Here is an 11,342-nt window from a genome sequence, read left to right on the forward strand (position 1 = left end):
TAGTCTCTCTAATGCATCTAGTCAATTGTGCAAAGCACAGGGGAAAAAATTCCATCCTGACCGCAGCAGGCAATCACCTTATGCCCTGAAGCATGAAGTTTGATTACCCTTATCTCAGTTTATCATTAAATCAAAAACTGTTGCTATGAATACTGGCCTAGGACTCCATTTATGAAATGATATAGGCCAGTCAGCAGAAATAAGTGAGTGCCCTTTTTCTTTCTTAATTTCTGCTCACTGTGAAGTTGTTTTTTTTTTTTGCCAACTAGGGGGAAAAAAGCCTCTTTAGCTTTGAGCAGATTTTATAACTTTCTTCACTCTTTCATGAGCTAGCTGGGATGCCTCTGGCTCATCACCATTCTTCCCGTGCTGTAGGGGAGAGGTTTCAGATCTGCTACCTAGTGGCCTGCCAACACTAGACTTGAAGTCTAGCACTTTGTCGGGGTGGGGATCCGTGCTCTGGCCACACCACAGCATCATTTCCCAAAGCACGGTGAAGGGCCTGCAGGGTGCGAGTCACCTGAGATGTTGGTTGCAAACACAGACTCCAGACCCAGCAGAACAGAGCTCCTAGTGCTGGGGCCCTGGGAATCTGCATTTTAACCATGTGAGATTCTGATGAGAGGACTACTGGTAGAGATCGAAGATGTGGGTAATGACAGGAATAGTCTGGGACTGTGCCTAGATTTTCGGGGTGCTATTCAGCTTTTCATCAGCCCAGGGGGCAACCAGCACAGAACACATACCAATCATCTGTATCGGCCTTCAAAACAATCAACAGTAGAAGCCAGATTTCTGCCATCATGAATCTGAAATGATTGACATCAGGGTCAGGGATATGCAACCAGGCATCAAGGTCTGGGTTAAATCTCCAGGCTGCTGGACCTCCCCAGCCAAACTCCTTTCCAGTCTGGCTGAATTTGTAGCAAGTACGGTGCATGAGGGTAGAGGGTAGCTGGTTGTGAAACTGGCCTCAAGGTCTCTATATCAGTTAAGAGATATGATAAAGTCACCTGTGAAGAGACAGCACAGGATAAGGGCTAAAAGCATGGGCTCTGGAGCCAGACTGCATTTACTTTTGTTTAACAGACACTGACGTCTATATAGCACTCACTACCTGCCAAGCGCTATTCTAACTGCTGTTCAACTATTAATTCATTTAGGTCTCACAACAACCCTTCCAGGTGGGGACTACCAACATCAGCCACCTTTTATGTGGTGACACTGAGGCTCAGAGAGGTCAAATAAATTGCTCAAGATCACAGCTGATCAGTCACACAGCCAGAACTCACAGCCAGGACTCACACCCGACAGGCTGGCTCCAGAGTTCAAGGTGTTAAACACCCTGCTATGCTCTTTCTCATGGATCTAAGTCCCCTGGGGTTTGACCCTAGGAAAATTACTTAACCTCCCCGACTTCAGTTTCCTTCAGTTTCCTGTATAAAACTAGGATATTATTAATAATCATACCTCCCTCAACGAACGCTGATCAAATCATTTAGTATATGCACTTAAAAGTGTATCAGGCACACAGTAAGCACTCAGTAGATGCTAGCTCGAGGTTACCTATCAGTCCTATACTCTCAGGGGTAGCCTGAGGATTAAATTAGATAACATATTTAGAGTGCTGGGCACAGCGCCATGGCACACAGTAAGCGCTAGCTCCTATTATTAGCGCAGTTGAGCCAGGCCAGTTTATTTTAGGTCCTGTCTGGAAGGCAACTGTGCTTTTTATGCAGGGGGAGGCAGCGTGTCCTTGGCTTCAAAAAATAACTGGGTGGGAGCCAGACTAATTATTTGACTGAACAGGTTCTTTGCTTTATGTCACTGGAATATTCCTGAAAAGTTCCCGATATTGAACTTGTATATGCTTAATCCTTTTTCCCCATTGACCTATTTTATAATTTCTGATTGATCTTTCATTGGCAGTGATTCTTTAGACCTAAGTCTTCTCTCAGACTGTCTGTCACGTAACTATTAGCTTGTAAAAGACTTAAATATACCAAAGAAAACTGAACCGCTGGAACAATTCTTGGCAAAGTAATTGGCTTAATCATTCCCTAATGTAATTGTTTTCATTTTATTTTTCCTTTATTATGCGTTCTAATAAGCATGCTTATACTATACTGAATGACCCGTCTTTCTTTCCATGAAGCTTAGCACCTCCACCATTAAACTTAACTGTGGTTAAGTGGTTTGATTACAATTTATGTTAACTTGAGGGGTTAACGATGGCTTGGAAACCCTCATACCCAACAGCCTATCTTGGAGTAGGGCTGGGCATAGGAGAAGGGAGGTGGGGAGGGAGCTGGAAAGGTGGGGATGTGGGCAGCCACTGATGGGGCTGAGTTTATCTTGAAAGCTCAGACCCAGAAAGTGGAGCTGAAACCCCAGGGTCTCTGGAGGATGAGATTTTCCAAAAGGAAGCATTAGTAACTTTCCAAGTTGTTCACTGCTACGTTTTCATTTTATTGGGAAAAAACTGTCAGCTCCAACCTCATTTTTTTGCAGAGTTTACCAGGCATGATAGGCTACATCTGCAGTGTAATAAAATGTTAAACTCGATAGACACATTTACTAAGATATTTGTTGCACATCACTCGCTGTGCTACCTTTCAGGGATGAACAGGCAATCCAGCCTCATGGGACCTGCAGGGTGGACTGAGCACCTAGAGTCCAGCTCATGCTATTTCTACTCTCTTCAGCTTCCTCTCTCCATATCCCCCTTTCCCATCTCCAATCCTCCTCATAGATGTATGCAATCTATTCCTCATAGAGTCTATGTCTAGAGTTATTTCAGGTTAAAAAAGATGAAACCAATGAGGCAGGAGCCTTCTAGTTTGGCTCTGCTACACAACCCCGTGGGGGGAACCATCTTGAGGCAAAAATCGTATTTTCCCTTGCAATGTTCTCGTGCAACACTGAACCAGTTGGCAGTTGATATGGAGTTTTTAGCACTGATCACAGAGCAGTCTACTGAATCGCCACAAGATTGATCCCATTCATTCTGATGGCTTAAGCCGTGGGGCCATCTGCTGAATGGCTAAGAGGAGTAGACCAGAGATACTCAATAAATATTTGTGGATTGCCTGGCAAACTGCCTCTTCACACCTGAAAGACAAGTCTGTGCTAGGTTATAACTCAAATGTGGACAACTGATCTAGATCCCTGCCCCCACCCTCACCCCAGGGCCTTTGCCTAAGCTGTTCTCTATGCTTGGAATGCCCTCCCTCTCACCACCTCCCCCACTGCCCCTCACAGTCCACCTGTCCAAATCCCACCTAGTTCAAGGACCAGCTCAAATATCAGTGGCTCCATAAAGCTTTCCCTGACTACCCTAGCCAGAAATAACTTCTCACTCCTCTCAATTTCCATAGGTCTGTGTGCATGTTTTCTGGCACTAACAATGCTCGCCATTTTATTTTGGCTATGTGTTCACCTCGTCTTTTCTATACCACTCGATAAGACCCTTGAGCTCTGGAACTCTGTGTCAGTTCCTCTTTGAACCATTTCCCCACCCTGGCACCTACTTTGTCAGAGCAGACACTTGGTAAAAGATGACTGAATGAACAAATGGTTACCCCAGCAATGACAAAAACAGAAACAACTGCAACATTCTTTATTCCTTCTTCTGCCCCTCCTTCCCCTCCTCCCTCTCCTCCTTCTGTAGCTTTTAAACATCTATTTACTTGATCTACCAATTACCCAGGGGAGGAGGTTTGGGGACTTACTGATAGGTGTAGACAACTCTGCAGACCAAAAAAGCTTCCAGAGACCCCTATAATGACAAGTGGTGCCTAGGCCAACGCAGACGCAGGGGGGAGTCAGTCTCTGGTCTGCTGACAGCCGGCTCCTGGGAATGGAAGTGTTATTTTCTCAAAGAGCTTCATCTGCTCTGGTTCATATGTGCCAGTTCTTCGTCTGAGTAGAAATTCCTGACTTTATTTTTAAATACAGACTCCAGTAATAGGCTAAGTAATTGCAGATCTTCCCGAGGCCTTATTATACATGTACCAACATACTGAACTTCTTAAAACCCGTATTTCTTTCCCGTAAATATATGTTGAACACCTTAAATTTCAGCATTCTGTGTAGTGGTAATGTGTATTTGTTGTTCTCCCTCCCATAGGAATCCTGAATAAGAAAACAAAAAAAGGGCAACCAGAGAAATGCTGAGGCACCAGTGACAATTTCTCAACAATGTGTCTGATTACTCGTATAGGTAAAAGGACTCTCCTGCAGCCATAAGTAAGAAAAATACGTATTACAATATAATACATAGTCAAGCTTCAATAATACACTTTCCATCCTGGTGCCACTAATGCGTGAACAGCTGCACCTCTCACTGTCTTTGCTGATGGGGCCCATAAATACTCCTGGGAAATGGGACAGGGATACATAATGGATCTTCACCTGCCAAGATCAGGGAAATGAATGTCAACTGCACCCTGATGCAGACTCACTTTTTTGGTGGAGAGTGATGAATATTGCCATTTGTCCTATGCCACTGTAATCTTGGACAGGAAAGCCTACCATGGAGAAAAATGGCGGGAGAAGAAGATGCTGTTCTAGGACACTTGAAAAGGAGAGTGTCATAATTATTTGGCCACCAGGAATAAAAGTGAAAGAAGAGTGCAACAATATGATTTAGTTTAGAGCAAGGTTAAAATTTAAGAGGATAGCCACACTGTACATATAATTTCATTCAGTGTAAAATTCTCCCTCAAAGTAGGACTCTTTTGTTGAAAACAAAAGTCAGAAATATCAGGGAGTCACAAAATAGTAGCGTGGTCCATGTTCCCAGAAACAATTCAGTGTCGTGACTAAAGGGTGTGGGCTGACATGTGAGGCAGACCTAAGTTCATATCCCGACTCTACCTCCTACCTCCCTGCTGTACAGCCTCAGGAAAATGACCTGACTTCTCAGGTCCCTGAGTTTTCTTTTTAGATAAAGCAGTGATAATAATAACAGAGCCCACATAGTGCAGTTGATTGAAGGTTACACGATGTAATTAAGATCAAGACTAACAGTAACAGTAAGTGGTAGGTATTATGGTTGTTGCTGTTTTCCCCCTTCCCCTTTCTCTATCACCTTCATCACCGTCATATCATCCCAGCTGATCTGTGGCTGATTTCAGTAGCAAATATCAGGGAGAGAAGCGAGAAGACTATCCTGACCAAAATACCAGGCAGTCTCCCCCTCTCACATCAAACTCTAAAAGCAGGACTTCCAATTATAAAAGTTGGTTTTTAAAGTTTTGCAACATAACTTAACAAACGTATCCACCTCATGTCACTCTTGTTTTATCAAACAATTACTGCTGTAACAGGTTATCTTCTTAGAAAAAAAGAAGAAAGCCAAAAAAAAAAAAAAAGGTGATAGAAAGCACTGGGTTCTATTAGACATGGGCCCCAGATTTAGTTACATCACATGCTCTTTGGGAAAAGGGAGGAAGCAGTGACATGTTCAGTTCTCCAAAGAACTTTGACAAAGTCCTTTTCTGTGTTCTGTCATTTGGAGTCACGGGCCAAAGGCTACTTTCATTCTGTTCTTCCCTTTTTCCAAAAGACTCCATTCTGATGGTGAATGAAGAATGGTGTCTGAAAGCCTTCTAATTCTGTAATTCTGGTGCTGTAATTGTATCGAGCCCAAAGAGGCTTTGCTTTGGGCTGTACCAGGCTGTGGCACGTCCTTGCTCACGTGGAGCGCACCATTGCAAGTCAGCAGAGTCTTACTGCAGGTGTGTGCCCAGAACTGGACGAGGGGCCCAGCACAGGTTGCCAAACAATGGAAACTTCCCGTTCTGGGTGTTAACTTTAGTTACCACAGCCAGACAATGCTGCCAGTGGTGTGGAAGAAAAAATTGCTGTAGCCAGCTGTGCTGTTCACAGTCGGATGGATTCTGTGTAGCTCCAAATGGTGATGGAGCCAGCAGCCTGTTGTAGCCAAGGACAGGATGATGGATGATCTACACACTGTGTCCAAGTAGAGAGAATGGCAGAAGTTCACTTCAGGGTTGTTAAAATGCTAATCTGGGTGAGCTAACAAAAGCTTAATAGAAACGAAAAGTTTGAGAAATAAGTCCACCTCATGTGGTATCTATGTGGACCACTGATTTGATCACCCTTGGTTACATAAATGGTCGCTTTTCAAAGCAAGGACATTTCCTAGTTTTCCTGTTGGACGAGGGGAAGTAGAAGCGGCCCCACTTGTATCAGCTGCACGTATTAGCTGTTGTCAGGTCTGAGGACAAAAAAGTCCACCCAAGAACAGCCACCTCAACTGAAGAGGGTTCTGATATGCTTAACACAGTCCTATGAATTTTATTCTCTCTATGTGTCATGGGAACAAATTAAAGAGCACTTTTTTCCCCCCGAACGAGAAGTAGGCAGCCGTTCATGAAATAAGCAGCAACCTAAGACACTGGCTTTGGTAGATTTCAATGCTCAGTCTCCATTCACATGAGTTCTCCTGCTCTAATGACAGTTTCAACTCGTGAACTACACTAACAGGATGTTGAATTCTTAGTGTGAATCTTTAGGATTAAACAACATGGTTCAAAAAATGATGCATATTTACATTTCTTGCCAAGGGATCCATTTTGCCATTCTCTATTTCTTTGCATTCTTACTTAAGTTGAACATACAGAAACATGTCTGCCTCACCTGGTGTTGAAACATTGGCTAGCACAGCTCCTTGCAAATGACAGGTACTCAATAAACACCGACTGGCTGGCATACCCCGAGTACCTCTTGCTTCCTCTAGAAATGAACCTAGAATATGCAGCCTTAAAGTCTATTAATTGAAATAAAAGGTAATATTTTATCCTGCAATATGCGAGGGAGGGAGTTCACCTCCTACGGTGACACCAATAATGGTTAGGCACTCAGCCAGGCTCCTAAGTCTGTGTAAATGCATCAGAAGGGTAAAAAATGACCCCATTTCAGATGCATTTTTCACTCTTTGTATCTTAGTGAAACTCACATGCAAGAACAATGACTAAGCTAATTACCAGCGTTCATTATGATGGAGCAGCAAGAAGTGAAGAACTTCTCCAGTTTCAAGAAGTCCTTAACAATGATGGGCATCTTTGTGAACCAAAGCTCTGGTTCCTGCTTACTTGCCTGTGTGCCTTTCAAGCACTAGAAACCACCACACAAGGATGCAGGGGCCCAGTTACCCAGAGCACAGTTACTGGACAGATCCTTCCTGCGCTGCAAGCGGCCAGTGAACTGAAGTCCACCGGATTTCTAAGTTGCCCTCACTCTAAGGACTAATAGGTTTACATCACAGGCATCTTTCAAATCCATCAAACCAGGGGAGACATGACCGGATGGTGCTATTAGTGGGCACCAAAAAAACCCACCAAAAAACCCAAAAAACAAACAAAAACAAAGAAAAAAAAATGAAAGAAAGAGAGAAGACAGAAAGCAAAAAAAAAAGGAAGAGGGCAGAATGCCCACAAATCTAAATCAAACTGGAGTTAACCAGATGTTTGGTGATGGAGAAGTCACAATATTCCTGGCATACTGTCCTGCATCACAGAAATGTTCCTCAAAAAAGGTAATCTATGTAGCATCTCTGGTAGAAGCGATGACCGGTAGCAATATTCTGCAGAATCCAGTAAGAAACAGTAACTGGCTGTTAATCTAACTAAACGTGCTAATGGAAGAAAATGGTTTGCTAAACAACACATTTTGGAGATCCTAGGGTTATTTACTTAACTGTCTTTCTGACAGCACAAGCCAGGGACCTAAATCAAAGCACAGACACTAACTACAAAAAACAAAACCCAGCTATGGCTTAAGGTAAATAGTTTATTTACCTTAAGATGTTTTAAATGCATGATAATCTGGGGCCAAATCTCAGAGTTTACTTGGCAACTTCTATTTATCTAAGCCGGGTAAATGTTTGTGTAATATTTGTCAGCCTGACAGAATATGCCTGTCACTCACTATGTTCAACAGAACTACATACAACTTAATTTCCCGAGTTAGACACCTAAGAGAGCAATAGGATTTTTTAACAACTTGAACAGACCAGCATCAAAACCTATTGTTTATAAACTACCAAAAGGACAGTGGAATCCTCACCTTGAACTGTCTGAGGTTTTTCTCAGTTCTATAAGGAAGAAACCTGGAAAAATTTCTCCAAACAAGTATTTCTCCTATTCCGAGGAACAGAGACGAAAACAGTTTAGAAAAGAAGTGTTAAACCTTTCCCTAGGACTTTAGCCTTGAAATAAACACAATAATCCACTTTACTACTCCAAAGGACAAGCAGAGGGAAGGACAGTCCTTAAAAAAGCACCTAGACTTTTTTACTGCAGACTTAAGATTCTTAGTACCCAGAAGTTCTTAGGAAAATTACCCCAGACCTTTCTTTTCCCAAGTAACTGGAAACACTACCGTTATTTTAAAGAGAAAGCAGCCGTCCATAGTGGTGGGCATGAGGTCCAATTACTGTTTACAAAGTCTATATATCTATAATAACAATCTACTGTCCCTTCTGTGAAAGTCACCCTCCTGAGACTGGTGAGGGCAACTGGGGTTGCTGACTGGTCACCTCAGAAACAGAGTACTACCCTCAGCTCCTTTAATGCCTTAATTAATACTGCTACTTCATTTTCCTCTAGTTCCATGACATTCAGCTCTTTACAAGTTCGGTATTTAAACAATCACCTGACAGAGGTGGTCCTGAGAGTCGATTTAGTAGAAGAAATTCTTAAAACCCAGTTCTCATCCACATCAAGTCTTTTATGACCTTTTATTTCAATCCAACACTTACACACGACAGAGCAAGCTTTAAGCCCTTCGAAATTACCCAAGGCGGCTGCTGTATCAGTTTCTGCAGACTAGGAACAAACATCATCGCTGTCAAGACGGGAAATAAAAGTTTCCCTACCTTCCTCCTCACCATCCCCCTGCCGACGCGAGCGGCGGCTCCCTCCTGGCTGCAGGACGCCTCTCGCTGCCGGAGAAGGGGCTCATGCAAAATTGACTCTTCCTTATTTGTTTCCATCCATAATTGATGGGTAGATGAGAACGTCACACATCTCAGCGCTGGGCTTTTGCCGCCTGGCGGAGACCCTATCCAAGACGCTTCCGTAAATCATTTCCAGCCGTAGAACAAAGCACGGAAAGTTGCGGGGGAGAGTGGCCGGCAGAAGAAACCGGGGCGCCGGGTGGGCGGTGGGGGGTGGGCTGTGGGCAGCTCCTAGCCCCAGCGCCCGCCCGCGGCGCGCTCGGCCAGCAGGGGGAGAGGGCGGGTGGGAAGTGGCTGCCCTCCGGACTGCAGCCCGGGGGGCTGGGGGGATGGAGGGGCAGAGGACCCGAGCCCCCGCCCCCGCCCCCAGGCGCTGCCGGGGGCCGTCCGAGCCCGGGGCGCACTGACAGGTAGCGGGCTTCCGCGGTGAGCCGCTAGGGTCTCGGTGCCAGCGCTGCGCCCCCTCTACGGGCGCAGGCGAATGCTTGCGGGTCCCCTCCTAGCCTTGCGGGCGCTGCGCGACCCCGATGGTCCCGGCGTCGGCTTCGGGGCCGGCGGGCGGAAGGGGGCGGCCGAGTCCGCAGCCGGCTCTTCGGCCTCGGCGCGGCTCCCGCCCCGGCTGGAGACGCCGTGCCCGAGCACCCGAGCAGCCCGGGTTCCCACTGATAGCGTGCGGGGGAGCGCCGAGCCGGCGCTGCCTGGCAAGAAACTTTTACTTGCCCCCCTCCTTCCGCCCGTTTTTTGTTCCCGGGTGGGGGGTGCACAGTGGAGGGGGGGTCTCCAAGTCCACGTGCCCCTCCCCCTAGGCCTCCCCCATTGCCAGTTTTGACGGGTCCGCCAAACCTCTCCAGCCCGCTGCGCGTCCGCAGGCGGACAGAGCTGCTGGCAATAGAAATCAACTCTCCAGTGACAACACACGCGCGCGCGCGCGCGCACACACACACACACACACACACACACACACACACACACACGGGCTGCGATTCGGGCTCTGAGGATCTGGGTCCGATCCCCACCAGGAGCCCAGAGCATTAGCAGATTACAAGATGGTCTTACCTCATGGGGGGTCGGCTGGTAACAATTAAAAAAAAAAAGGAAAAAAGAAAAAAAGAGGAAAAAAAGCAGCTTGTCACGCGCAGGGAAAAAAGAAAATAAAAGAAAAAATATATATCCCTCTCTCTCTTTGGGTCTTGGCTTCCTCGATATGATCCTGCAACTCGCCACCACCAGTCCTTGCAGCAGCGACAGCAGCAGCAGCAGCAGCAGCGGGACGGAGCGGGAGCAAAACAAATCGAGGCAAGGCAAATGGTGTAATTCGATCCATCTCCAAGTCAATCCATCAGGCGAGCTGGAGCTGGTTCCCTCCCCGCACTAGGCGGCTCGCGGCGCGGGGCCCACCCCCGGGCTCGGACGGCAGGAGGCGCGGGCGGCCCGGCGCGCTCACCCTCGCCCGAGCGCCGCGGCCAGCGCCGCCTGGAGGCCCCCAGCCCGGCGCCGCGGCCCCGCTGACCCCGCGGTGGCCTCCGCGTCCCTCCTCCCCGGCGCTCTGCCGCGCACCCTCCCTCTCCCCGCCTCTGAAGGGCTGCTCCTTCAGCAACTCCCGGAGCCTCAGTCATCCAGCTCGCCGTGGCTGCCGCCGCCTGACAAGCAGCCCTGTCGCGTCCCTCCCTCTTTCCCTCTTTTTCTCCTTCCCTCACTTTTTTTCAGCGCTTTCCTCCAGACAATCCAGAGGACAAATCCTTGCAGCCTCGAGGAGCAGCAGGCCCAGTTGTTCTGTGAAGTTCTGCCTCGGTTTCCTAATCTAAGATTTATTTTTTAAACACACCCTTACACACCCCGCCCCCATATTACCTTTCTCGCCCCCCCCCCCAGCCCCCTCCAATTTCTCTTTATAACCACTAAGCAAAACAGCTGGGAAGAAGCAATCAAACATTGCTTTATCTTTATAAAATACAGAAATTGCCTACTAAAAATCCCATTTCTACTTTGAATGAAAGCCATTCAGTACAGTATAATTTTGCAGGCTAATGAGCCGGTTTTACAGGCAAGTGTTTCGTGTAATATGTTGTGGGAGAAATGAAAATGTCCTTGAAGTGACATCATTTAAAATTGACTGTCACAAATGAAAAAAAAAGGCCATATATTCCAAAACAAGAAGATTTTAATCCAAACTTCATTTCCAAGAACGGGGGCTGTGTTTTATTAATTTCCAGTTGAGTTATGAATCACTGAGGGCTCTAAATGGCTGGAATGAACCAAGATACCCCTATTTAAAGAAAAAGAAAGAAGAGCTTTTCCACAAAACTTTTCCTTTTCATTTGAGTATGGTTAGTTACCGTCAAAGAGTGAAGGGGGC

At 46.4% G+C, this 11,342-nt stretch overlaps 1 protein-coding gene across 10 annotated transcripts in view; it reads right to left on the bottom strand.

Moving 5' to 3' along the window:
* SEMA6D (semaphorin 6D) overlaps nt 1-10,089 on the bottom strand; it is a 54,963-nt gene extending 44,874 nt beyond the window's left edge. For 3 of the 10 annotated variants that reach the window (XM_043555497.1, XM_043555495.1, XM_043555493.1), the window contains exon 1: nt 8,906-9,613. The gene's annotated coding sequence lies outside the window, so the exon portion shown is untranslated. Of the gene's footprint in view, nt 1-8,905; nt 9,614-10,042 lie in introns of those variants that run through there. The other 7 variants (XM_043555494.1, XM_043555498.1, XM_043555496.1 and 4 more) reach the window with 7 other exon arrangements.
* Between the last annotated feature and the right edge of the window lie 1,253 nt (nt 10,090-11,342).

The sequence above is a fragment of the Prionailurus bengalensis genome, chromosome B3 (genome assembly GCF_016509475.1).
Source record: "Prionailurus bengalensis isolate Pbe53 chromosome B3, Fcat_Pben_1.1_paternal_pri, whole genome shotgun sequence".
Taxonomy (NCBI): domain Eukaryota; kingdom Metazoa; phylum Chordata; class Mammalia; order Carnivora; family Felidae; genus Prionailurus; species Prionailurus bengalensis.